General features: G+C 35.9%; 1 pseudogene; it reads right to left on the bottom strand.

The window, feature by feature from the left end:
• The window catches only part of LOC127683735 (WAS/WASL-interacting protein family member 2-like), a 60,956-nt pseudogene that overhangs the window by 33,771 nt on the left and 1,431 nt on the right, over positions 1 to 25,754 (bottom strand).

The following is a 25,754-nucleotide window of genomic DNA, read 5'->3' as shown; positions in this document are numbered from 1 at the left end:
AAAATCTAACCAGAACAAACAGTATGATAGACATTTTATTCCAAAACTGGCACATAATGTATGGAATTACTATGGATACTTATAAAATTTAATAAAAACAAATTATTGAATAGTATAAATACAAATATGACAAACTATCTAGAGGAAATGAATAATTTATTGCTGTAACCTCATATCACATTGCACTTGGTTATTTTAGTTTTGTGAGAAATGATACACTTCTTTCATGTACATTCTGCATCTTGCAATTGTTTATCCTTTGTTTTTCTTTGGCTTTTGGAGATGATGTAGTCAGAAACAATGCAATAATAAACTAGGAAAAACAAGCTGACTTAGAATTCTGTATTTAAAATAATTGATTATAAGATAAAGAGAACCTGCACATTTGTATTCTAGGGGAAAAATCATCAATATGTCCAAGTGGTGGGTATTTTATACTTTATAATATTTATCAAATTTTTAAGTTTTATTGATCATTTCATTTGTTTACATCTTAAATGATATCCCACTTCCAGTTTAACTCTCAACCAATTCCCCATCCCACATCTTCCCTCCCTCTTCCCATTTGCCTATATTAGGGTGCTCCCCCAGCCACCCACCATCCCAACATCCTCCTATGCTAGGGCATAAATCCTTGCCAGAACCAAGGGCCTCTCCTGTCAGTGCTCTCAGGCAAGGCCATCATCTGCTACATATGTATCTGCAGGATGGATCCCTCTAGGTACACTCCTTGGTTGGTGGTCTAGTCTCTGGGGGAACTGGGTGGCCAGACCAGCCTATGTTGGTCTTCCAATGAGGTTGTAATCTCCCTCTGCTCTTCCAGTCCTTCCACCAGCTCCCCCAACAGGTTCCCTGACCTCAGTCTGATAGGCACCATTCACTAACTGGAGGAGATGTGAGAGAGGAACAGAGGATGAGCACTTACCAAAATTTTAAGTTGAGTTAGCTGATAGATAAAATATAAGTACAGTATACAATGCTGTAATAAACTAAAGGAAAACAATGACCTAAATGCCTATGAAAGTAAGTTGAAAAGTTATAAAACATATATATTTGTAAGGTGTTTTAGTCTGAATGGTGATAAAATGTAAATATATATAAATACAAGCACTATGGCATAAATATTCACACCAGTTCTATTTTTAGTAGGTAAAATAGTGTCAAGCCAAATATACAACAATAGATGAAAGATGAATAAAGACTTTTTCCAACAAACTAGAATTCTAATAATTTGTGAAAGGAGCATATTTCAAAAGGAGTGAGCTGGCTAAATTCTAGGTGAAACATGTACCATGAAATGTTTTGTACAGTACACAAGCTAAAAATGTTTAGAATATATTTATTTTAAATATTATGTATTGATTATTAATTACTAATTATTATGCAGTACATAATAATTAATAACATATAAAATATGAAATAAATGTTTAAATATACTTCAGGGTTAAGCAAACAAAAAATATAAGACAAATACATTGTTATATTCTACCAAGTCTAGCAGATTTATTTTGAGGTACTCCCAAATCAGATTTTCTGATACCTGAACTAGAAATGGATAGAACCTCAAATTGACTCTATTGAAACAACCAGGAAAGAAAACTCATAGACTTCATTCTCAATTTGTAGTCAAACTTTTAAAAGATGAAAAATGTTCTATAAGGACAGTTATTGTTTGCTGGGAAAAAAAGAATATAATAAGAATTAGGTTGGGTGAAGAAAGACTTAGGGATTGTCTTAGGATTCCTTTAGCTGTGATGAAACATCATGACCAAAAGCCATTTGTTTTACATACCCTGAGTCCATTCAGGAAAGCCAAGGTAGTAATTCAAAACAGGCAGGAACCTAGAGGCAAGAGCTGATACAGAGTCCATGGACTAGTGTCTTGTCCCTCTTGGTTTGCTCAGCCTATTTTCTCCTAGATCCCTTGACCACTAGCCAAGGGATGGCATCATGCAAAATGGCTAGGCTCTCCCTCATCAAATACTGCTTAAGAAAATTTGGTAGCAGTTTACCTATAGCCCTATTTAAAGGAGGCATTTTCTCAATTGATGTTTCCTTTTTAGGATGACTAGCGTATGTTAAGTTACTTTAAGTATTAGTTGGCACAGCTGTAATGAATGTGTTCACTACCTATTCTTTTGGTCATGATGTTTCTTATTTTCTTACATTCTGTGAAATACAATAATGAATACTATGCTATTATGTCAGTGTCTGGAGTATGGTAAGACCTCAACAAAGTGTTAGTTACTCTTCAAAGAAGGTCAAATATAAGCAACTTAGGCTGATACACTGGAAGAGAATGTAATATGCTCTTAGGCATCTGTAAACAGATTCTAAAGTATGTCTCTATGAAGATGATAAGCGATAGTGAGAGACCAAATTTTGTGAGTTCAAACTACATCTTAAAGAACCTGACCTATGTATGAACGCAAGTAAACTAAGAGGCTGGTACCTAGTATCAGTTTTCAAGTTACCCAAGAAAACCTCCAGCCTAGCTCCAGTTTCTAGGCTAACACCAGCAAGACCTTTGTCTTCAGTTTAATCTCCCCCAATTGACCCAGTGTTTAGCATCAGTTTCCTGGAACCCCAACAAGCCTGGTCTCTGCCTAACAACCACCAATTAGGAAGAAGTCAGAAGTGAAGTTTATGGTTTGGCTCCTAGCACCAGCCAATTTTGATAAAGGCCACAGTAGCAACCCAATCAGAAGGCTTGCAAGGTTAGAAACACTCACCCCTTCTTGCAACTTCCTATAAAATCTTGTCTCTATGAATGTTCAGGGCTCTTCTTGACCAGAACCATCACATCTTGCCTGTTGCCAGTGAGTTAAGCCCAAACTAGGCTTAATACAGACCCTGGTGTGATTGTATCAGATCAGCTCCTGGCTTGTTTTGGGGGCTTCATGAATACTTCCTAGAATAACAGGATTCATTTAGGGAAGAAAGCAATGAGCACACATAGGGAGATGCCATGCTCGCCCTGGGGGTCAGGGAGATACATGCTAGGTTCAATTAGGGAAAGGATGGAAGAAGCTGGAGAGGATTAACTAACCCATACCTATGATATCTCTCAGACAGTAAGCCACCCACCAGGCAGTGTACAATAGCTGGTCCGAGGCCCCACACTTACACAGCAGCAGACTGCCTGGTCTGACTTCAGTGAAAGAAGTACCTAACCCTGGCTAGACTTCAGACCCCAGGGAATGGGGAGGCCTGGTGAAAGAAGAACATCCTCTTGTAGACAGATGGGTAAGGGTGGGGTGGAGGGATGGGGATGAATGAGATAAGGATCTGTGGGAAGATAGACTGACCAGGAAACAGGTAAGGACTGGACTGTATAAAAGAAAACTATCTTGAAAAACAAAAGGATTGCAAATGAATGAAGAATCCCTGCCATGTACTGAGAACTGCTTAAAGCTTGAGTTTTAGAATTAGATAAAGATTAAGTAAAAAAAAAAAAAGGTATCCAAAACTATTTTGAAGAGTTACAACTTTTTAAGAGATAGTTGTAAGACCTTGAGTGCTTTCAAAAGCAAGGTGATTGCATGAATGTAACTTCAACTGTGTCAGGCTTAATGTCTTTTCTATTATGCTAGATTATTGGAGAAGGCATTATCTCATTGTGAGTATTATGAATTTTCAAATATTTATGAACAAAATTATAAAGAAAATAACCTTGAAAATGTCTCTGCAACACTAGTCTAGTGTCCTCATGCTTACTGCATTTTATATTATGTCTCTATGAGCTTCACCTGCATTACTCAGTACACATGTACTTTTTCATATGTACATAATTTTATTTTATTCGCATATCTAATCCTGCACATATCTCTGAGTATCTCTGCATGGACACATGACTTTAGTAGTTTGTACATACTGGTTTAGTAGCAGAATATCAAAAGAAATGCAGACAGAAAATCAATATGCTCATAGTAGTCTCTTGTTGAAACATTTTGTAAAATTATTCTTTTTACTTCTTTTACCCTTCTCTAAATCAAAACATAACTATTCTTTTACTTTATTGTTTGTTCCATCAGGCATTCATTTCATGTTCTTTGATCTAACAATACTTATTAAGCTGCTTGTATTTGTATTCATTTATTGTACATTTTAAGTGTGTCCTAACTATAACCAAATAAAGGCCAATAGCAAAGTACACAGAAAGGTAGACAGATGCCAAAGCACAACTATTTCATTAAAATATTCTGTCTTTTATTTCTTTTTATTTCTCTCTGTTGAAGTAGAAGCCAAACAAAAGTTAAATTATGGATATTTTGTTGCAAAACTGCAGGAAGTGATTGATCACAATCTCAGTCTCTTGTTCATTTTTGTAAAAAGGCATTTTCCTATGGAAAGAAATATGACTCAGCATCACTCAAGTGAGCACAGATGCTTCCTGAAACATTGAAGAATACTCGGTGAAGCTGAGTCTGGGGATGTTCAGGATGCTTGCATGTACAGTGTCCAACTACAAGCTTCTAAAACATTCTGTGCACGCTTTAATGAGAGTTATGTCCGACTCATGATTTTCTCCTTTTAGGCACAGCCTCAGAACCCAGAAAGGCATTGGAGAGAGAACTACTTCATTCACCTGGAAATCAGCAGGAACATTCAGCTTTGGTTTTAAATGTTTTCATGATCCCCCAAGGACCTGGAGTTTGGGATTGAAATGCTAAGACAAACACTGGGGTTTATAGATGGTAAACTTCTAGTGGCATGAGAAAATAAGAAAGCAGAGTTTTCTCAAGTTATAAGAACAAGGAAGGTTTGACAGGTTTTAAATAAAATTGCCCTCACACAGACTGTGGTCCATGTTTTATATCAACTTTCTAGAAACTTTTTAGCTAATAATAGACATTATGATTTTCCTGAATTGTTAAATACCCTCAGGTATGTATAACAAAACAACTGCAAGTCACTCGAAAGATCTCAGTCAATTCTTTAAAAGGTAACTCTTTTTAAAATAACAAAATATATAATATGTGATAAAAAGCAAGAATTAATGGTCAGTGAAGAAAGCTAAACAAAAGGAGAGAACATTCAAAGCTAAAATACTTACTAAGGGCGGAGGGCTAGCTCACTCATAAGTACAACTCCAAGGGGATCTGATATTTTCCCTATTCTGACCTCTGCAGAAACCTACACTCACATGTAAAGAATACCCATACACAGACACACTCATATTCATGGTAAAAATGATAGAAATCTTTAAACTATTTGTTCAATTAAAGTGTTAAATATGTGATTAAAATCATAAATGTTCACATATACATACCAATGAAAGCTGATATCTATAAGACTATATCTCATAGATATCATAGAATCATAGATATAATTTTTTATAGAAAGCTAATATCTTTAGACTATGAAATACAACATACAATGCAATAAGCAGGCTAGGTAAGAGGTACTGGTGTGATGTAGCTACTTCAGAAGCTGAAGGCAGAGAGCCATTTGGGGTCAGGAGTTTGACTGAGATTATCTTGGACGCACACCAAGACCATGCCTTACAATTCACCCATGTGCACACATGTGCAACTAACCATGAGTCCAAGAAAATCATCAATTAGAAATGCCCTTGACAAAATAACCACAGCTGAGTGTGTTGAACTTAGTGTTATGAAATGCCAGAAAAAGAATTGGACTGAAAGTATCTGAAAAGCTACAGCTTGTAAGTCTGAAGCAATAGTTCAGAAAAGAACAGGCAGCAAGAAATAGATGATAAAAGTCAGGACAGTGTGTCAGAGCTGGTGGGGTAGGTCTTGGCACATACTTAATTTAGAGATTTAGAAAATAAAAGAGACAAGCAAGAACTATTCTGCCATAAAATATGCCTATCAGTGAGTATAAAAATGTAGAAGCAGGACTGATAAAGACACACATTTGTATTAAGAAAAAAAAAAGTCTTCCTGAAATGGTACCTCAAAACCAGGGAAATGCATGATAAAAAAGGGACTGAAGAAGAGAGAATACATGTTTCTAATTAGCTGGTCTTAATGCTGGGAAGGACCCTGAATTTTCCAGGTGGGTGTACTACAGTCTTTAGATATGCAAGAGTAGGAAGATTTTTACATTTCAGAGTAAGTGTGTTGAGGACTCCAGAAGGACACACCACAGATGGACAACGTAGATAAAATAGGTAAGCCTAGAGAATATGTTAATTCCAAACAGGGAAGGAGAAATGCCACCAATCCAAATCATCATGGCCAAAACAGTTAAAGCAAGAAACTAATTGAAGCATGGTCCTTTAATTTGTGTACATTGTCTGCTTCCCACTAATGTGGGGTTCCAGAAGTCAGCCTTGGATATGAAGAAACTGAGACTTTTATTGTTCAGAGGTATAAGGGTTTCCAAATGTGGTATTTGGTGGGCAAAATAGGTGAGGCTACAGGAAAAGGATGAGCATATCAGGTTCACCTCTCCTAAATTAAAGACATGGTTGCACAGTAGAAGTAACTAGGTAGTCATGACAACAGGCAGTCATGACAAGGTAGTTATAGGTGATCACATAATTTTTTAAACAAAGGTAGGGTTTGAAAGCTGTTTATAAACAATGTTTTAAAACAAAGAATTGATTACCATACCTTGTACAGGCAGTAAAAACTATTTGTAGTTAAGATTTCAGGTGGGGCAAAGCTGAATCCATAAGGAACAGAAGTTGAACCTTGTTTGTCTTTACTAGAAAATGTCTTTTAAACTTAAAATGGAGGCAGGCTGGTTTTTGAAGTGCTCTGAGGATTCCAGAAGGATGCACTATAAGAGGGATATGTGGTAGAAGTAAAGAAAATTCAGTGTGAAGAAAATATGGCATCTTAAGCTGGTTTTGCCAACATTAAAAATGGAGGAGAGAGACCTTCCATCGACTCTGGGTATACTCCCAACACTGATGAGTCAGAAGCAGGAAAATCTGTTGTTCTCACAAGTTTAAGGTGCACTTTGGCAACAAAGACAAATAAAACAAGTCAATAAGAAAACAAAAATGTGTGATGCATTTCTTTATAAGAGGGACACATACATAATTTCATTTTTAAATTGTGTACTTAATTGTAATTAGTCAGAAAGAAGGTCTTGATACTTGTGTTACACTGTCTGACAACAGCCTACAATGCAGAATCTGCAATTTTAAAATAATCAGAAAATAAAATGTATTGGATTTTGCAAATAGATTTGGTATATGTTAATAAAATAATCCAATACTATTCTATGGGGAATAACTTAATAAAGAATGTCTGCCACAGGGCTAATTATATAGCATGAAACACTACTAGAAGCAGTTACCCAGGGAAACTAAAATTTAACCATATTAAGCAAATGATAAATGCAGACCCACTTGAAGAAGGATATCTGTTAGTAATTCCAGTTCTATCTCCTGTCACTCTTCAACGCAGAATTGTGCAAGGAATAACAAGATCAAAAATTCAATGACAACAACTACCTCCTCACCCCCAATCCCTTATATTCTTAAATGAAAGAGTAGGTAAGGCATTGTCCTTTCAAGCAGCAACTGTGTCTATACAGAATGATATTCCCCTAAATTATGTCAAAGCTTTAACTACCACATGTCGTAGAATATTGTTTAAAGACAAGAGGTAATTAAAATTAAATTAAGTTTAGTGATAAATTAAATTAGAGATAAAACAGTTTAATCTTTACATTTCAATACATATTTTAGAGTGGAAAGATTTATGGTGGCTCAGTTTTATATCATGATGGAAAAGGCATACATAGCAGCAGGAACATTAAGTAATGAAGAGACATTGTGCTCATTTAGAAAATTTAACGTTATTAAGATATCAACCCTGCCAAAATTGGGAATGTAGTATGTTGTCCAGGAATAGATTTATTTGTCAGATTGTAGAATGCAAGCCATTTCTGAAAAATAAGAACAAGAAAAAAATGTACTTTTTGACCCTTATCTCAAAACTTAGTAGAGTTTGTACTGCTGTGCTAAAACACTAAGACCATAACACCTTGAGGGGGAGAGGGTTAATTAAGCTTGCATATCTCAGGTTCTAGTCATTTCATGAAAACAGTCAGGGCAGGAATTCAAACCCTGCAAGAGTATGGAGGCAGGAACTTATGCATGCTCTTATGTGTACTTTGGGGGAAATGGTGCTTACTTCTTGCTCCTGTGGTTTGCACATCCTATTTTCTAATAACCCCAGGCTCCCAGAGATTGTATCCACCAAGTGATCTGGGCCCTCTCACATCAAATTCAATCAAGAAAACTGATCAGGCTTGCTCATAGGCCAATCCAGTATGACATTTTCTTAACTGAGGCTCATTCTTTCTGAATGACTATAGTTTGTGTCATGTTGGCATATAAGAAGCAATGGATCACATACCCATTGCATATTGGGAGATGGAAAAATAACAAAGAAGTTCAGAAGGATATGTATGACAGGCACCTTGGAAAGCATAAAGGGATCCTTTTTATAATTGTGTAAATTTCTCAAATAATAAAATCTAAGATCACAAATGATAATTAGCTTGTCATGGGATGCTAACCTAATCTTAGAAGTTAAAACTATTTATAAAAGAAATCAGGTAAAAATAATCACTACATTGGTAAATATTTCTTATAAAGAATGTATGTATAATATCACAACACATGCATTTCTCTACAATGTATCAACTGGTTTTTATCAAAATAAAACATGAATTATGGGCTGTCAGTGAAACAGAGAAACAAACAAGAAGTGGGAAACTCAAAAAATGTTCTCCCACGTCTTCCATTCAGAATATATGGAAAAAGGGCTCAGCACTCCATGGGAATAACCAAAGAGCAGAGTATTCAGGAAATCATTACAAAATGTGTAAGAAATATATGAAAAATATGTGTTTGAAACAAGAAACATACCTATTAGTTACCAATGAAATGAAAAGTTACACCATAATACACCATAATAAATATGTCATAGTTAAGATTCAAAAACCCAACAACACCAAGTGTTTGTGATGTGTCTAATACCTGGACCTCAAATATGTTGGAATTCTTAGTTTTAATATAAACAATCACTGAGAGGCAAAGTTATGTTTTAAGTTTTAATTATTGTGCTGAAGAAATTAGTTGTTGACTATATTGGGGATATAGATCCTGAATATGCCACCTCCTGTAGCCAGATAGGAACTCCACTGGAGTGACAGAGATGCCAACTTACCCATAAAATATTCAACCAAAAATGTATCCTGTCTAAAAGTAATGCAGGCATGGAGGAGGGAGCAGAGACTGAGGGAATGACCACCTAATCACTGGCCCAACTTGACACCAATCCCATGGACAAATAGAAATCCCTATTAGTATTAATGATTCTTTGTTATGGTTGCAGACAGGAGTAAGTTGTCCTCTGAGAGGCTCCACCCAACACCTGACTCAGAGGGATACAGACACCCACATCTAAACAGTGTATGGATCTTGGTTACCCTTATTGAAGAAGAAAAGGGATTGCATGTCACAAAGGAGATAAGAACTCCACAGGAAAAGCAAGAGACCTGGAGCCTTGGGGCTCTCAGAGACTGAACCACTGACTAAAGAAAATAAATGGGCTGGATTTAGCTTCCCTGCTCACATATAGCAGATGTGCAGCTTGATCTTTATGCAGGTCCTAAACAAATGGAATGGGGGTTATCCCAAAAGCTGTTGCCTATATGTGGAATAATTTCTGCTAGCTGGCCTGCCTTGTCTGGCCTCAATGAGAGAGGAAATGCCTTGCCTTGCAGAGACTTGAAGTGCCAGGGAAGCAGGGACATCCAGGGGGCACCTTACCAACTCAGAGGAAAAGGGGAAGGGACATAGGGAAAGGATTGGGGGATGGGATGAGTGAGCAGGATGTAAAGTGAATAAGTTAAAAAAAAACACAAAATTAAATTATAAGAAGAGAAATCCATGAAAAACTAAATAAGTAAAGTCTGTAACTTATAAACCACTTGCCCAAGGACAGCTACTTCCTGAAAGGCTGGAGAATCATGGTTATGGAAGACAATAATCCACAAATTATCATAATCAATTAGGTGGAGTCATAATAGTGACTTACGTGGAAATAGTCTGACTCTATTCAAATACAAACAAACAAATAACAACAACAAAAAACCAACAAAACACACAAAACCTCAAAAAAATAGACCTAGACAAAATAACTAACTAGGCCTCATTTTCATCTCCAGGCTCCTCCTGGATAATAATTTTGATGTCAGCCATTGCTGGGACTTTGCACCTTCTGTTTCTGCTAAACACTATTACCTCTTGCATCACTTAAATACTACAACCAAATGTTAGTTCCTGTCTGGTTACAATTAAGCTAATGGTTTTAGACTCCAATATAAACAGGTATCCACCACAGAGTCAAAGATTTGATTTCAGATGCAATGCAAGGGAGAAGTATGAGAGCAAAAGTTGTGTTTTAAGTTTTAATTACCATGCCTAAGAGATATGTGAACAAAAATTCCACTAACCTGTAAGTCACTTAACCAGGGACACATGTGTTCTGAAATGCTAGAGCCACCTGCTTTTGTTTTCCTGAATATGTTCATTTGACCCAACTGCATTGGATGTGCTTGATTGGATGTAGGCAAGAGGGGCATGTGGACAGGAATTATGTCAGGACATCTGCTTGGCCCTGGTCAGATGTGGGTGGGAGAGCTGCAGACAGCAAGCACACCAGGATACACTCTTGCGTATGGCTGGAAACATGATGGATTTATGGTTTTATAATTTTAAGCCTCTGGAAATGTTACTCCTCGTCTTTTTCACGGAACCCACAAATGAATCTGGCCAGAGTCTATCACCCTGGCCAATGTTTAATTAAAATTTACTTCAAATTTGTCTCAAAAATTTTGGAACTAAACTTTTAATCTAAATTTTCAGTTTTAACAGAACCTTTCTTACAATCAAAACACTCTATTTCTAGATACTTCCCAAATAAAAACAAAATTTGTCAATATTAATCTTGCTTATACTGATGAAAACTTTACATATCCAAAGAGCCATAAACATTCAAATTGGCCATCAAAATATGGGCAAAGAGAAAATTGTGCTATAAAATTTAAAATTTTTATTTTTCTCACTATTATTATTAATCATTATTGTTGGATGCACGAGTGTTGATTTGTGAGTATAGCTTGTTTGAGTGTGAATACATGTGTCACAGCTCAAGTGTTGAGGTCAGAGAACAACTCTTGTTAATTATCTCCTCCCACCATGGGTTCCTGGGATCAAACTCAAGTTGCTAGGCAGTTTGGGCAAGTGATTTTGCACAATGAGCCATCTTCCTGGCCCAAAATATGTTTGTTTCTTTAAGAGAAATATTAGTTATAAAATAATGAGCCAATATAAACCAAGAGAATATTGAGTGATAAAAAGCCAAAAGCATGATCCTAGCATTTATAAAATCCAGAAACAAGCCAAATTTTCTAAATCAATATATAAATTCTTAGTACTTAGATATCTCCAAAGAAGCTGGCATGATAATTAATGTGAACTTTGAAAGCTGTGTCCCTTGACATTAAATGCCTATATATTTTTTTAAATAATAAACAGAATAATTCACAAAATAGAAAATATAGCAATCAAATTTCTTATGTGGCTGCATGTGAATGTGGGAGTTGATTAACTGTGAAATTCATGATTAAGATAATTAATATCAAAATGTAACACAGATTAATGAGCCCAATTTTAAAATACTTGCTTCAGGAATAACTGAAAAAAGGATAAAAATATAAATGTTGAAGAAGAAAAAGCGATATTCTTGTCCAAAATTATGAAGCAAATTCTAGGCTACTAAAATATATATTAAATATCAGATATTTTTTTTCTTTTTTTATTATTCGATATAATTTATTTACATTTCAAATGATTTCCCCTTTTCTAGCCCCCCCACTCCCCGAAAGTCCTGCAAGCCCCCTTCTCTTCCCCTGTCCTCCCACCCACCCCTTCCCACTTCCCCGTTCGGGTTTTGCTGAATACTGTTTCACTGAGTCTTTCCAGAACCAGGGGCCACTCCTCCTTTCTTCTTGTACCTCATTTGATGTGTGGATTATGTTTTGGGTATTCCAGTTTTCTAGGTTAATATCCACTTATTAGTGAGTGCATACCATGATTCACCTTTTGAGTCTGGGTTACCTCACTTAGTATGATATTCTCTAGCTCCATCCATTTGCCTAAGAATTTCATGAATTCATTGTTTCTAATGGCTGAATAGTACTCCATTGTGTAGATATACCACATTTTTTGCATCCACTCTTCTGTTGAGGGATACCTGGGTTCTTTCCAGCATCTGGCAATTACAAATAGGGCTGCTATGAACATAGTAGAACATGTATCCTTATTACATGGTGGGGAGTCTTCTGGGTATATGCCCAGGAGTGGTATAGCAGGATCTTCTGGAAGTAAGGTGCCCAGTTTTCGGAGGAGCCGCCAGACTGATTTCCAGAGTGGTTGTACCAATTTGCAACCCCACCAGCAGTGGAGGAGTGTTCCTCTTTCTCCACACCCTCTCCAACACCTGCTGTCTCCTGAATTTTTAATCTTAGCCATTCTGACTGGTGTAAGATGAAATCTTAGGGTTGTTTTGATTTGCATTTCCCTAATGACTAATGAAGTTGAACATTTTTTAAGATGCTTCTCCGCCATCCGAAGTTCTTCAGGTGAGAATTCTTTGTTTAACTCTGTACCCCATTTTTTAATAGGGTTGTTTGGTTTTCTGGAGTCTAACTTCTTGAGTTCTTTATATATATTGGATATTAGCCCTCTATCTGATGTAGGATTGGTGAAGATCTTTTCCCAATTTGTTGGTTGCCGATCTGTCCTCTTGATGGTGTCCTTTGCCTTACAGAAACTTTGTAATTTTATGAGGTCCCATTTGTCAATTCTTGCTCTTAGAGCATACGCTATTGGTGTTCTGTTCAGAAACTTTCTCCCTGTACCAATGTCCTCAAGGGTCTTCCCCAGTTTCTTTTCTATTAGCTTCAGAGTGTCTGGCTTTATGTGGAGGTCCTTGATCCATTTGGATTTGAGCTTAGTACAAGGAGACAAGGATGGATCAATTCGCATTCTTCTGCATGCTGACCTCCAGTTGACCCAGCACCATTTGTTGAAAAGGCTATCTTTTTTCCATTGGATGTTTTCAGCCTCTTTGTCGAGGATCAAGTGGCCATAGGTGTGTGGGTTCACTTCTGGATCTTCAATCCTGTTCCATTGATCCTCCTGCCTGTCACTGTACCAATACCATGCAGTTTTTAACACTATTGCTCTGTAGTATTGCTTGAGGTCAGGGATACTGATTCCCCCAGATTTCCTTTTGTTGCTGAGAATAGTTTTAGCTATCCTGGGTTTTTTGTTGTTCCAGATGAATTTGATAATTGCTCTTTCTAACTCTGTGAAGAATTGAGTTGGGATTTTGATGGGTATTGCATTGAATCTGTATAGTGCTTTAGGCAAAATGGCCATTTTAACTATATTGATTCTACCGATCCATGAGCATGGGAGGTTTTCCCATTTTTTGAGGTCTTCTTCCATTTCCTTCTTCAGAGTCTTGAAGTTCTTGTCATACAGATCTTTCACAAGTTTGGTAAGAGTCACCCCAAGATACTTTATACTGTTTGTGGCTATTGTGAAGGGGGTCATTTCCCTAATTTCTTTCTCAGCCTGCTTATCCTTTGAGTATAGGAAGGCCACTGATTTGCTTGAGTTGATTTTATAACCTGCCACTTTGCTGAAGTTGTTTATCAGCTGTAGGAGCACAAACTTAGAAATGAAAAGGGAGATATAACAACGGAAACTGAGGAAATCCAAAAAATCATCAGATCCTACTACAAGAGCCTATACTCAACACAACTGGAGAATCTGGAGGAAATGGACAATTTCCTTGACAGATACCAAATACCAAAATTAAATCAGGACCAACTAGACCATCTAAACAGTCCCATAATGCCTAAAGAAATAGAAGGAGTCATAGAAAGTCTTCCAACCAAAAAAAGCACAGGACCAGATGGCTTCAGTGCAGAATTCTACCAGACCTTCAAAGAAGAGTTAACACCAATACTCTTCAAACTATTCCACAAAATAGAAACAGAAGGAACACTACCCCATTCCTTCTACGAAGCCACAATTACGCTGATACCAAAGCCACACAAAGATCCAACAAAGAAAGAGATCTTCAGACCAATTTCCCTTATGAACATCGATGCAAAAATACTCAATAAAATTCTTGCCAACCGAAACCAAGAACACATCAAAACGATCATCCACCATGATCAAGTAGGCTTTATCCCGGGAATGCAGGGTTGGTTCAATATACGGAAATCCATCAATACAATCCACTACATAAACAAACTCAAAGAACAAAACCACATGGTCATTTCATTGGATGCTGAAAAAGCATTTGACAAAATTCAGCATCCCTTCATGCTTAAAGTCTTGGAGAGAACAGGAATTCAAGGCCCATACCTAAACATAGTAAAAGCAATATACAGCAAACCGGTAGCCAGCATCAAACTAAATGGAGAGAAACTTGAAGCAATCCCACTGAAATCAGGGACCAGACAAGGCTGCCCCCTTTCTCCTTATCTTTTCAATATTGTACTTGAGGTACTAGCTCGGGCAATTCGACAACATAAGGAGGTCAAAGGGATACAAATTGGAAAGGAAGAAGTCAAACTATCATTATTTGCAGACAACATGATCGTCTAAATATCAGATATTTATTTACTAATCTATGTATGTGTTTATTATATCAGAGGATGTGGAGAAAGAGGAACACACCTCCATTGTTGGTGATATTGTAAGCTGGTACAACCACTCTGGAAATCAATCTGGTGGTTCCTCTGAAAATTGGACATAGCACTAACTGAGTACCCAGCTCTACCACTCCTGCACATATACCCATAAGATACTGTAACATGTAATATGGACACATGTTCCACTTTGTTCACAGCATCCATATTTATAATAGCCAGTAGCTGGAAAAAACCCAGATGTCCCTAAACAGAAGACAGAATACAAAAAATGTGGTATATTTACAGAATAGCTATTAAAAACAATGACTTCATGAAATTCGCAGGAAAATAGATTTATCTAGAAAATATTATCCTGAGTGAGGTAACTCAGTTATAAAAGACTACACACATTATGTACTCACTGATAAGTAGGTATTAAGCAAAGAAAGTGGAATACCCACGATACAACTCATGGTCCACATGAAGCTCAAGGGGAAGAAAGAGCAAAAAGTGGGTGCTACTTAGAAGGGAGAACAATAATCAGGGGAAGTAGAGGGTGGGAGAGATTTTGGAGGAAGAGAAGAGGGGGAGGGCAAAAAGAGGGGAAGAATCAGGTATGGGAGAAGATGGAGGAGAATTACAATGGGTCAGGAAATTAAACAAGGATGTATAAAAATGGGGGATCGGGAACAGAAGGCAGCAACCAGAAAGTCCCAGATGCCAGGACAGCAAGAACCTCCCAATACCCCACAGGGATGACATTATCTGAAATAGCCCACAAAGGGAAGGGAGAACTGTTGAGACCATATCCAGAGTTTAGGCATGGTCCCCAATTGTGGGATGGGGCCAACCACCCTCTCAAAAAATCTTAATCAAGAATTATTCCTGTCTAAAGGAACTGCAGAGACAGAAAGTAGAACAGAGAATGAAGGAAAGGCCATCCAGAGACCTGGGGATCCATCCCAAATGCAGACACCAAACCCAGACACTATTGTAGATGCCAAGAAGCGCTTACTGACAGGAACCTGATACAGTTTTTGAGAGGCTTTGCCAGATCCTGACCAATACAGATGTGGATGCTCTCAGCCAGCCATAGGACTGAGTATATGGACCCCAAAGGAGGAGTCAGGGGAAGGACTGAAGGAGTTTTATCTGGTATCAATGGGAGAGGAGGCCCTTACTCCTGTGATGCCCCAGTGTAGTTGAATGCTATGGTGGTGAGGCAGGAATGGATAGGTGGGTAGGGGAGCACCCTCAGAGAAGCATGTAAGAGGGATGGCATAGGAGGTTTGTAGAGGGGAAACCAGCAAAGGTGATAACATTTGAAATGTAAATAAATAAAATAATAAAAAAAGAAACTCATCTGATAAGAGTTGAGAGATGCATTAACCTATAGGTATAAGGATAAAAAAAATTAGAGGATATTTTATTACTATGTATATTCATGAGAATAATTTCTAAGATCATTTTTTTTTTGCCAGCCATGGTTTTTTTCTGAATCAGTTAACAGTGCCTTGCCTGAATTCTGTCTCGTGGAATGGGGTTTAAATATATCTAGAAAGTTATTAGTTATTCTATAAATTTGTGTTACTATTATATCATTGTGTATATCTTTCAGGGACACTCATTATTGGGGTTCGCAATCTTAATAAGTGGGCAAATCTTTTGATTATTTTCTCTGTATGTGACCTACATAACACCTTAAGTACTATACAAGACAACCAAGTAGACATAAAAACTTTGAGTATGGTATTAGCCTGATTTCTCTGTCCCGGGAAACCAACTGAGTGGTTTATTTGGCAGTATCATGTTACCATCAATGACTACAGGGAGATCAGCAGCAATGACAATTGCTTGTTATGTGTGGAGATTGTTCCATGAGACAGCACTGTGAACAAATGAAAAAGAGTTAATGTATACCTAGTACCAGGCTTTTATTTCATATCTGGGAGAAATAATGTTTTCCCATTAGAGGGTGACTTCATTTAAACCTTTTATGTATGTATGTATGCACATGTATATATTTTAGGAAGATTCTAGAGAAGTAGCTTCCCATAATGTATTTTCAAAGTTTAAGTGTTAGTTAACCCTCTCCACACTCCCTCCTCTATTCTGCCTTTCCATCCTTCACCCCATTTGCAAGTTCCTGCTCCATTACTCTTTCTTCTCTTCTTTATACACCTTCATTTCATCTCCCTTGAAATCCTCCAATGACTGTTTAATAGTGTCCTGGCTGTACTGATACTTGAATTTAAACATACATATCTAAAACTCAAAATCTGCCATCTACATATGAGAGACAACATGCAGTACCGGTCTTCCTTGATCTCAGTTACTTGACACAGAATCATTATTTCCAAGCTTCACTTATTTTTCTGTGAAATTCATAATTTCATTTCTAAATTACTAAATGATATTCTGATGTGTAAATGTTCCACATTTTATTATATACTATCAGTTGTTGGGTATCTAGGCAGTTTCCATCTTCTGGTTATTATGAATAGTGTAGTAATTAATATGGATAAGTAAGGACCTCTGTAGGATATAGAGTCCTTTAGGAATATGCCTAAGAGGGGTACATGACAGATCTGTTCTAGATTTGGAGGAACCTCCATACTGGTTGCCACAGTATCTGTTTCCAGCAATGGCGACCAGTGTTCTCTTTTCCATACTCTCACATTTTCATTAGTTTCATTTGTCATTTTTATCTTAGTCATTCTGCCCCATGTAAGATGAAATACTAGGTAGTTTTAGTTTGCATTTCCTTGATGACTAAGGACATTGAGGATGTTGAAAATATTTCTCAACTGTTTTCCAACTTTGAGTTTTTAATGACATTTAAATGCAGTTTACTGAACGTTGAAGCAAAATATGCATCACTATTTAATCCATCCAGTAAAATATCTCTAAGTTCATCTCCTTCTAAACACTAATTAATGTATACAGACAATAGATGAGAAATATTTTAAAGCCAGACTAATATTACCTCACCATTAAGTGAATGCCATTATAAATGGATATATGACTGGTTAACGCAGACTGCATTTTACTGTGATGGAGAAGAATAAAAGGGTATTTCTTCTTTTTTGACTCTTTATAATGCTCATTGTACTTTGGATGGATAGTACTCTCAGTGAATACTTCTCAGAGCTGAGGAAACATTGTACATTCTCTTTTTCTTTTCCCTTGTGATTTTTCCTTAGTTTACCATACTAGCATGAACTATTTTACTATTTTACTTGGTCACTGAACAGAGTTCAGACCCCCCCCCCCTCTCTCACTATCTCTATCCCTACCCCTTCACCTACCTCTATCTCTATCTCTCCCTCTCGCCATGTAGGTATATGTTTGCAATAGCTTCAGTCATTTTCACCTTTAATTTTCACATTCATTATCATTAATATGTTTCCAAGAAACTGACTACATATGTGTACTGTCTTTAGTTTCTAGTCACTTATTTATAACTAAAAATAAACTCCTAGTTTTACTTTGTTCTATGCTCTTGTTCCACTCATGCCTGGCAAACATAGGGCTTCAATAATTAAACCAATACATATGCATTTTATATATGCATATATATGTATTTACAAACATATATGAATTTTGTGCATGTATGCATACATAGTTCACATCATTGTACAAACGGAAAGTAGAGGTTTGATACCAAGTATCCACAAAATTCTCATGATCTTAGTTATAATCTCTGATTATAAGGATCTCTTTTTTGCTCTACCTTGAAGCCCTAGGCAAAGCTCTAATTTAAACTTTAGTTTATAAAATTTTTTGCAATAGTTCTATATTTTTCTTAAGCCATGGCAGAAGATTTCAGTATGAAGACACCTGACCCTACATAAACCCTAATATAGAACAGAGATGGGGCAGAATACTATATGGAGAGTGAATATCTTTTCATAAAAATCTTTTGGTTTAATCAAGATCTTATATAAAATAACTTTCAATGTACTATATAAGTACATAATATTTTAAAATATGAGATCTTCAGGAAAGCCTCCCATTGCTGCTTTTTTATTCTTTATGAAAAAAAGTGAAAAAATATTTTAAATACCATATTCACAAGTCAATGAGGTATCAAATACTGAGGTATAGAATAAATTAACTTTTCAAAACTCAAACTCACAGGGACCGGCCTGCCTCTGACTTCCTAGTGCACGATTGCTCAGCTGATATTTTTACATAAAATTCTTAACTTGTGTATTGCAATTTTATGAAAAAACCACTAGTTTCCATTTTCTGAATTTTAAACCTTGCTTACAAAAATTAGTAAACATGTCACTTTTTATCTTTTGATTGATGATATTATTTCATTATTAATTATCCAGTTAAAACATAGTATGAAACAGTCAAAAACAGAAAGAAAGAAAAATCTGTATTTTATAGAATGAGTTCTGCAGACATTTTGCCATATGCTTTTATTTTTATTTTCATAAAGTATTTTATGGAGCAATAATTTACAATGTAACACTACGGGAAACTATATTTTTATTTATGATTGTTGTAACATTAAGATGATAGTAACAGTTTTATTTGTTTTTCTGATGTTGTAACATTAGAAAATATAAGATAAGCTTACTAATAAAAAGATAGACCCATATTATTTTTTACGAACATTTTATAAAACCATTGAAACCATAAACATTTTCTCTAAATTTAACCTCTTTTAATTTAAATATTCTCTTGCTTGCTTAGTTGCATTCTTAGGTTCCCTTCCCAAAGCTCAGTTTTCATCTGAACAGTTTTGAGCAGACCTTCCAGATAAAGTATCTTGTTAAAAATTCATGTTTGCCAGTATGAGTATGAGAAGGTCAGAAAATGCCTTTGAATTTATGCCATGGTCTTTTTGGTAATTTATTCGGAAATTCCTCATTAAGTAAAAGATTTAATGCTTATTAATTTATATGCCTAAGCAAGGGACTCCACTGATTCATTTATTAAATATCAAAGACCATGTTTTCACCCCTGTTCTTACTTATCAATTAATTGTCTCAACTAATAAAGATGAAAGCAGGAAGAAATATTCAGTGACCATGGTAAGTATTTGATCTTACTTATACCTTAATGAAAGGTGACACTTTTATATATACCTGCTGAAAAGTTCAAATGATATCATTGAAACTGAGTTTTCTTGTGCAGCTTTGGAATTTACAATACTTAAGGAATGTGATGCAGTCCCTTCGATTACATGGGAATAGATGTCTTACAAGGTTAATGGAAGAGAGAGAGAAGCCATTGGAGGGCAGACTTACCTCTGCATATTTAACACTATGGTAGCAAGTGGCACATGTTGCTCAAAGAATGTTACTTGGGATGATAGATGTTTGGGGGACAATAGTGTAAAACAGTCAGGAAGAGATTTAGGTACAATAAACATAAAAATAGTAGGTAAAACATAGTTTTAAAAACTCATATTTAGGAAAAATTAAAGTTGGTAGGGATATAAAATTAATAAGAATTACCTCTAAAAACATCTTGCTAATAGCTGGATGGACTAGTACACATATAAAATGTTTGCTTACTTGTGTGATTATTTATGTTTCCATGACTATAAGCAACAGAATGACATTATAGAGGAGGGATATAACTAAAGTATACTTCAATATGCCTGGTAGGTCACAGAACCCACTACAATAGTGAATCATGGAAGAGTGGAAAGGTTACCTTGTCAATAGGAAAACCCTTCCAGCAACTGAGGTTGGTTTTTCAAATTGTCTTATTGACATATATTAAGACTTTTCTATAGTTATTATTGGTGTACAATAGTCTAAGAGTATAAAGTTGAATACTATTCGATATTTCACTTGATAGGCCCTTTAACAAATATGTATCTCTTATGAGTTCATTTTATTAGGGATGGAATCCTAGGCTTTATATAACTAAGAAAAGCCCTCTATCAAATGACCTTTACTCAAAGATCCATTACCCTATGCCTCTAAACTAAAGAGACGTTTAAACATACACACACAAATATAAATACAACACACACAAACACACACACACACACACAGAGAGAGAGACAGACACACAAACACACACACGAGAGAGAGAGAGAGAGAGAGAAAGAGAAAGGGAGAGAGAGAGAGAGAGAGAGAGAGAGACCTAGGAGTGCCTCTGGCAGAAGCAGCAAAGTACAGTTGATTGAATCTTTCCTAAGTTCCAGACCTATCACCAGAACTGGTGAATGTAATTACTTACTACAAAAACAAAGAGTTTGTAAAATTCTAATTTAGCTGAGGAAGAGAAAAATAACATATTTAACTACACATAGTAAAGAAAAGTTACAATTGGACATTATGTTTAGAAATAGACAGAAATTCCTTTTTTCCTAGGCTGATGGGTAGCTCACAAGTTTCTAGGGTAAACTGCTGTTGCACAGCACCCGAGTTTGGTTCTGGGCAGCTATATTAGGCAACTCAAGGAACTCTAAAATCAACTGTAAAAGAGCCAATGACTCTGCTTCCCGTGGTCATGTATTCTCACACTCATACCCACATATAACAAAAATCAAAATAAAATAACTTTAAAAATAACTGTCTTACTTCAATGAGTATGCTAAAGTATTCATTCTTTACCTAATACATATCAAATCTGAATCAACAAATGCAATAATTTAAAATAAATGATATTCTTTCACCCAAGTTAACAGCAGAAATGTAATGCTTTACTATAAGAAACTTTTACTAAATGACTATTAATTAATGTAACAGAAAACACAACACATTGAACTGAGTATATAATATGTCATGGCTTCTGGCACACATTTATGTTTACCTGATTATTAATCTTTCGAAACATGTAAATTCGTATCTGACACATCTGTAATGATTATAGTTAATTTGTTTTATAAGCACATCTGTACTTTTTATGACAGCTGGGGGCTTCAATTCTGATGTGAGATATAGATCTTTCACTCAATTAGTTTAATGATGGTCAGGAGGTACTGAGGCATGGAAGGAATGTTTATTTCTTGCTTAATTGAATATGGAAATATTTATACACAGTTATGTATACTTTGGAGAAATTTTGTAGGAAAATGCCAAAATTTATTTCTCATTCGGAACTTGTGAATAGAGTTTAAGAACAAACAAAAATCAAGAAGTTATTTTCAACAATCCTGTATTATCTACAGTAAAAGCTTACTCCTTTAGAACCATGATTTCTAAAGCTGCTTTTGAGACCATTTAACATAATCTAGCAACAGTACAATAACCAACAGTTATTAAAATGAAGCATTTATAATGTAAGATGAAGTTTACCCTTTCACAATCATACATATATGATTCCTAATTAACATTCTGGTTAACATTAAGATTTGACTTAAAAGGTGATGTTCTATATGAAGTTCTTATTGTAAGCCAACAAATGCATTTCTGGGTTAAAATATTTTGTGGCTATTTGTAATAAAATACAGAATAGTGGCAAACACATATATTGGCATTTATAAATATTTGTTCAAGAATTGCAACTGCCCATGCTGTGGAAAAGGATTATAATGGTCTAATAGTAACTTAATTCCAAATATTGGGTAGCTTTATAATCTTATTTGTTGCTTGTGAACTTAGAGTTAAACAAATGTCAGACCTATATGAAATATCAGTTGAAACTTATTCAACTTAATCGCTATACTGCCCTTGCCCAACCCACTCTACCAATGGGTAGGTAGACTTAAACCAAAATTATCCAGAAGATATTAAGCATAAATTAATAAATGAAAACTAATATTAATAACTGAAATAATTCAGAAAGACCATGTAAAGGTAAATACATATATACTAGATTTTGAGGTTCTAATCTTCATAAACAGGAATGACTATAAATGTCCAGATAGGACTATGTGAGGACCAGACCAGAATGTGCAGTATGCTTGACTCTAGGTAGATTATACAAACTAAAATCGATAAATAAATTTCGAGGAACATCTGGGACACAAGAAAAATAAAGAAAATACAAAAAAAAAGAAAAGATAAAATAATAATGTATGTATAGTAGCCCAAATTTCCCAATCATATTTTGTCCTCTTTCCCTGAAGTGGCATCTTGACCTGTAGTTAAACTGCCACATGTGTTTGGGTCTGTGGAAATCAAACCCCATAGCACTGCAGTCACAGGAGTTGTCCAATTTGGGGTTCTTTCCAAAAGAGGGAAATGCTGTTAACAACCTAGCCATCTCTCCAGCTACTATTTCTAAAGTTTAGTTATTATATTTGTCATAGGATTTAAGAAACAGTTTCAGATTTTATATGTCACAGTGGAGAGTATATTACCAAGTATCTTTAATTTACATAAGAAAATGACTGACAGGCAGCCCGATGAGTAAAAGTAGTGATTTGACTTATGTTTATGATAATAATAATATTTTAGTAAATTTTACTTGGATTCCTAGGCATAAAGAATTTGATGATCCATAAATTACTTTAATTCCCACCCTATAATCAAAAGTAATGAAAGAGCAAAACTCTTAAGAAAAGTTTGCATGGTCGTTGAGTAATGGCTGCCAGATCCAGGATCTACTTCTATTCCTGTATTTTGTAACTCACTGTTACAATCCACACTGACTTTCATCTCAGTGTTATGAAAAGATGTGGCTGATACAGAAATGGATGCCACATCTTGTATGTCAAACCCTGTCAGTCTTTTATATCTAAACATCACTTTCAATGACTAATGCCTTTGTCATACTTTCTTTTACCACATTATAATAATGTGTAGTTTCATTTTAAATGTCTGAGTTGCAGGCCTCTGTTATTAACTAAAACAGTTTTCTCCACATGCCTCCATTGAGATTTTATACTGGGTACCTTCTGGCTCTGGCCTTGGTTTTGTGCATTGGAAGATGTTATCCGCATCCCTGGCCTAGTTTTGCTACCTGTCCATAGCATCCTGAAGTCATGACAACTAAAAATTTACTCTGACATTGCCAAGCATACTCTGAGGAATAAAACTGGCTGCCAATGAGAATCACAGCTGGAGAGATTTAGGTTAAAAAAAAAATCATACTTTTTCTCTTTCCCTGAAGTTGCTTCTTAGTCTGCAGTTAAACTAGGAAGTGCATTTGAATCTGTGGAAATGAAATATTTTGAAGACATAGGTTCTTGAGAAATGCTCTTGCTTTCTTCACTACTGCTCCTTTAATATATCCCCATAGGACACAGTTTTATATATCCATATAAGTTCTCATTTGTAAAACACTCAAAAGAGAAAATAATTATCAAGGTGAGAAAATGCAAAAATATTTTAATACTACTGATATCCCAGCCGTGATGTTTAGATAAGCTCTACTAGCTAGAATACATATCCACTTTGCTAATATCATAATATACTCTGTATTTAGTAAGTTGTTGTGGATGGTCTGTCCAATGAGTGTATTTAAGCAAAGTGCTTTCTCCCCATAATTTGCTTTAACACAGTTGACAAATCATTATACACAACTTTTATGTAGAATTTAACTCTTGATTTCATCAGGATGAATATCCCTAAGCCTGGTATACGTTTCACTGCAACAATTTAGGTCTATGGCTCATCTTATATAGGTCTCTTTATGTTAATCTTACCATCCTTAACCTTGGAATTTTCACATAGAAATATTATGACAAGACGATGCACTCTAAATATACCTATTCCCTTCCTCCTAAGAGCATGGGTTTCTTGGCCAGCAAGACCCTAAATGCCTTGAATTCCATCCCCAGAGCCTGCATGGTGGAAACAGAACTAACTCTTGCACATTAGCTTTTCATCACTGCTTGTCCACTGTTGCAATAGTGTGTGTCTTCTGCACAGAAATCCTCACGCAACGTGTTTTGATCATATTCACTTTTATTCTCAGATGTTATTTCCAGATCCATCCCCTCCCTACTTATCCAACGTAGTGTTATTTTCTTTTTACCCATCAAAAGACATTCCTGTTGCCAAAATATTCTTGTTTGTGTGTGTCTGTCCACTGGAAGGTTTACTGTCTTAGGGAAAATGGACTCTCCACTCCCAGGAGCTAGGAAATGGCAAGATCCTCATTTGATAGGGGTTAGACTTTGTACCTCTCTTCTCACCATGCTGGGATTGGGTCTCGGTTGAAAATGCACAGATCTTGTGCCTATTGTCATAACTGCCACAAATTGATTTGTGCAGCTGCCCTGTGGAGTCGTCAACCACTTTTGACTTTTTCACTCTTTTCATTCCTCTTTCATTCTGATTCTGAGAATTTGAAAGAGAATGTGCAGAATATATTACCCATTAGAGATAAAAAATTTTAGTCTTTGCATCTTGGCTAATTGTGAGTTTCTGGGTTACTCACCATCAACTGCAAACAAACGCTTCTCTCATGAAGACTCAGAGATATATAATCTCTGGTTATGAAGTTGCTAGGTTAATATTTATGGGCAAGTAAAAGGTGTTATATGAGTATATGTGATTAAGAATCAGCTTAATACAGTGTCCATTTAGCAGAATAATAGTAAAAGATTCTCCCCTGGAATATAGAACTTGTCTATCAAGAAGTTTGGGTCCTGAAAATGGTACTGGATATGGGCTTTGACCCGTGCAATGGAGATGAGATTCAATGAAAATGTGGTTGGTAACTCCTGTGGAGTTCATGAAATTATGGCAACAGTGTCTTGCCAATCCAGTCATTATTGGATACTCTAGAGTTTACAGCTCCATAGCACTGATGATTACTTTCTCCTCTGCAGCCCACATAGAACCTTCAAGTGCTATACAAGCTAGTCAGGAAGCAGGATGCTTCCAGAGAGGTACTGGCTTGACTTCACCATGTTCTATGGCTTGTAGATATACCACCTTGAAATTGCCCAGTGTTACTGTATCGTGTTCTGTGACTCAATTCTATGGTCTTTTTAGCAATAGAGCCTTACTTTCAAGTTCTGAAGGGCCACCAAAAACATTACCAAGAGATTTCAATTTTTGAATCTATGGAACTCTATTGATCAGTAATTTTGAAAGAGGTCATTTATTCCTGCTAATTATTAGCCTGTTCTGCTGTAAAGGGGCACTATTACAAAATATAGGGTAATACCATTTTTC

This window comes from Apodemus sylvaticus, chromosome 4 (assembly GCF_947179515.1).
Source record: "Apodemus sylvaticus chromosome 4, mApoSyl1.1, whole genome shotgun sequence".
Lineage (NCBI taxonomy): Eukaryota > Metazoa > Chordata > Mammalia > Rodentia > Muridae > Apodemus > Apodemus sylvaticus.
The sequence above is the reverse complement of the archived record's forward strand: the minus strand, read 5'-3'. Positions and strand labels throughout refer to the sequence as shown.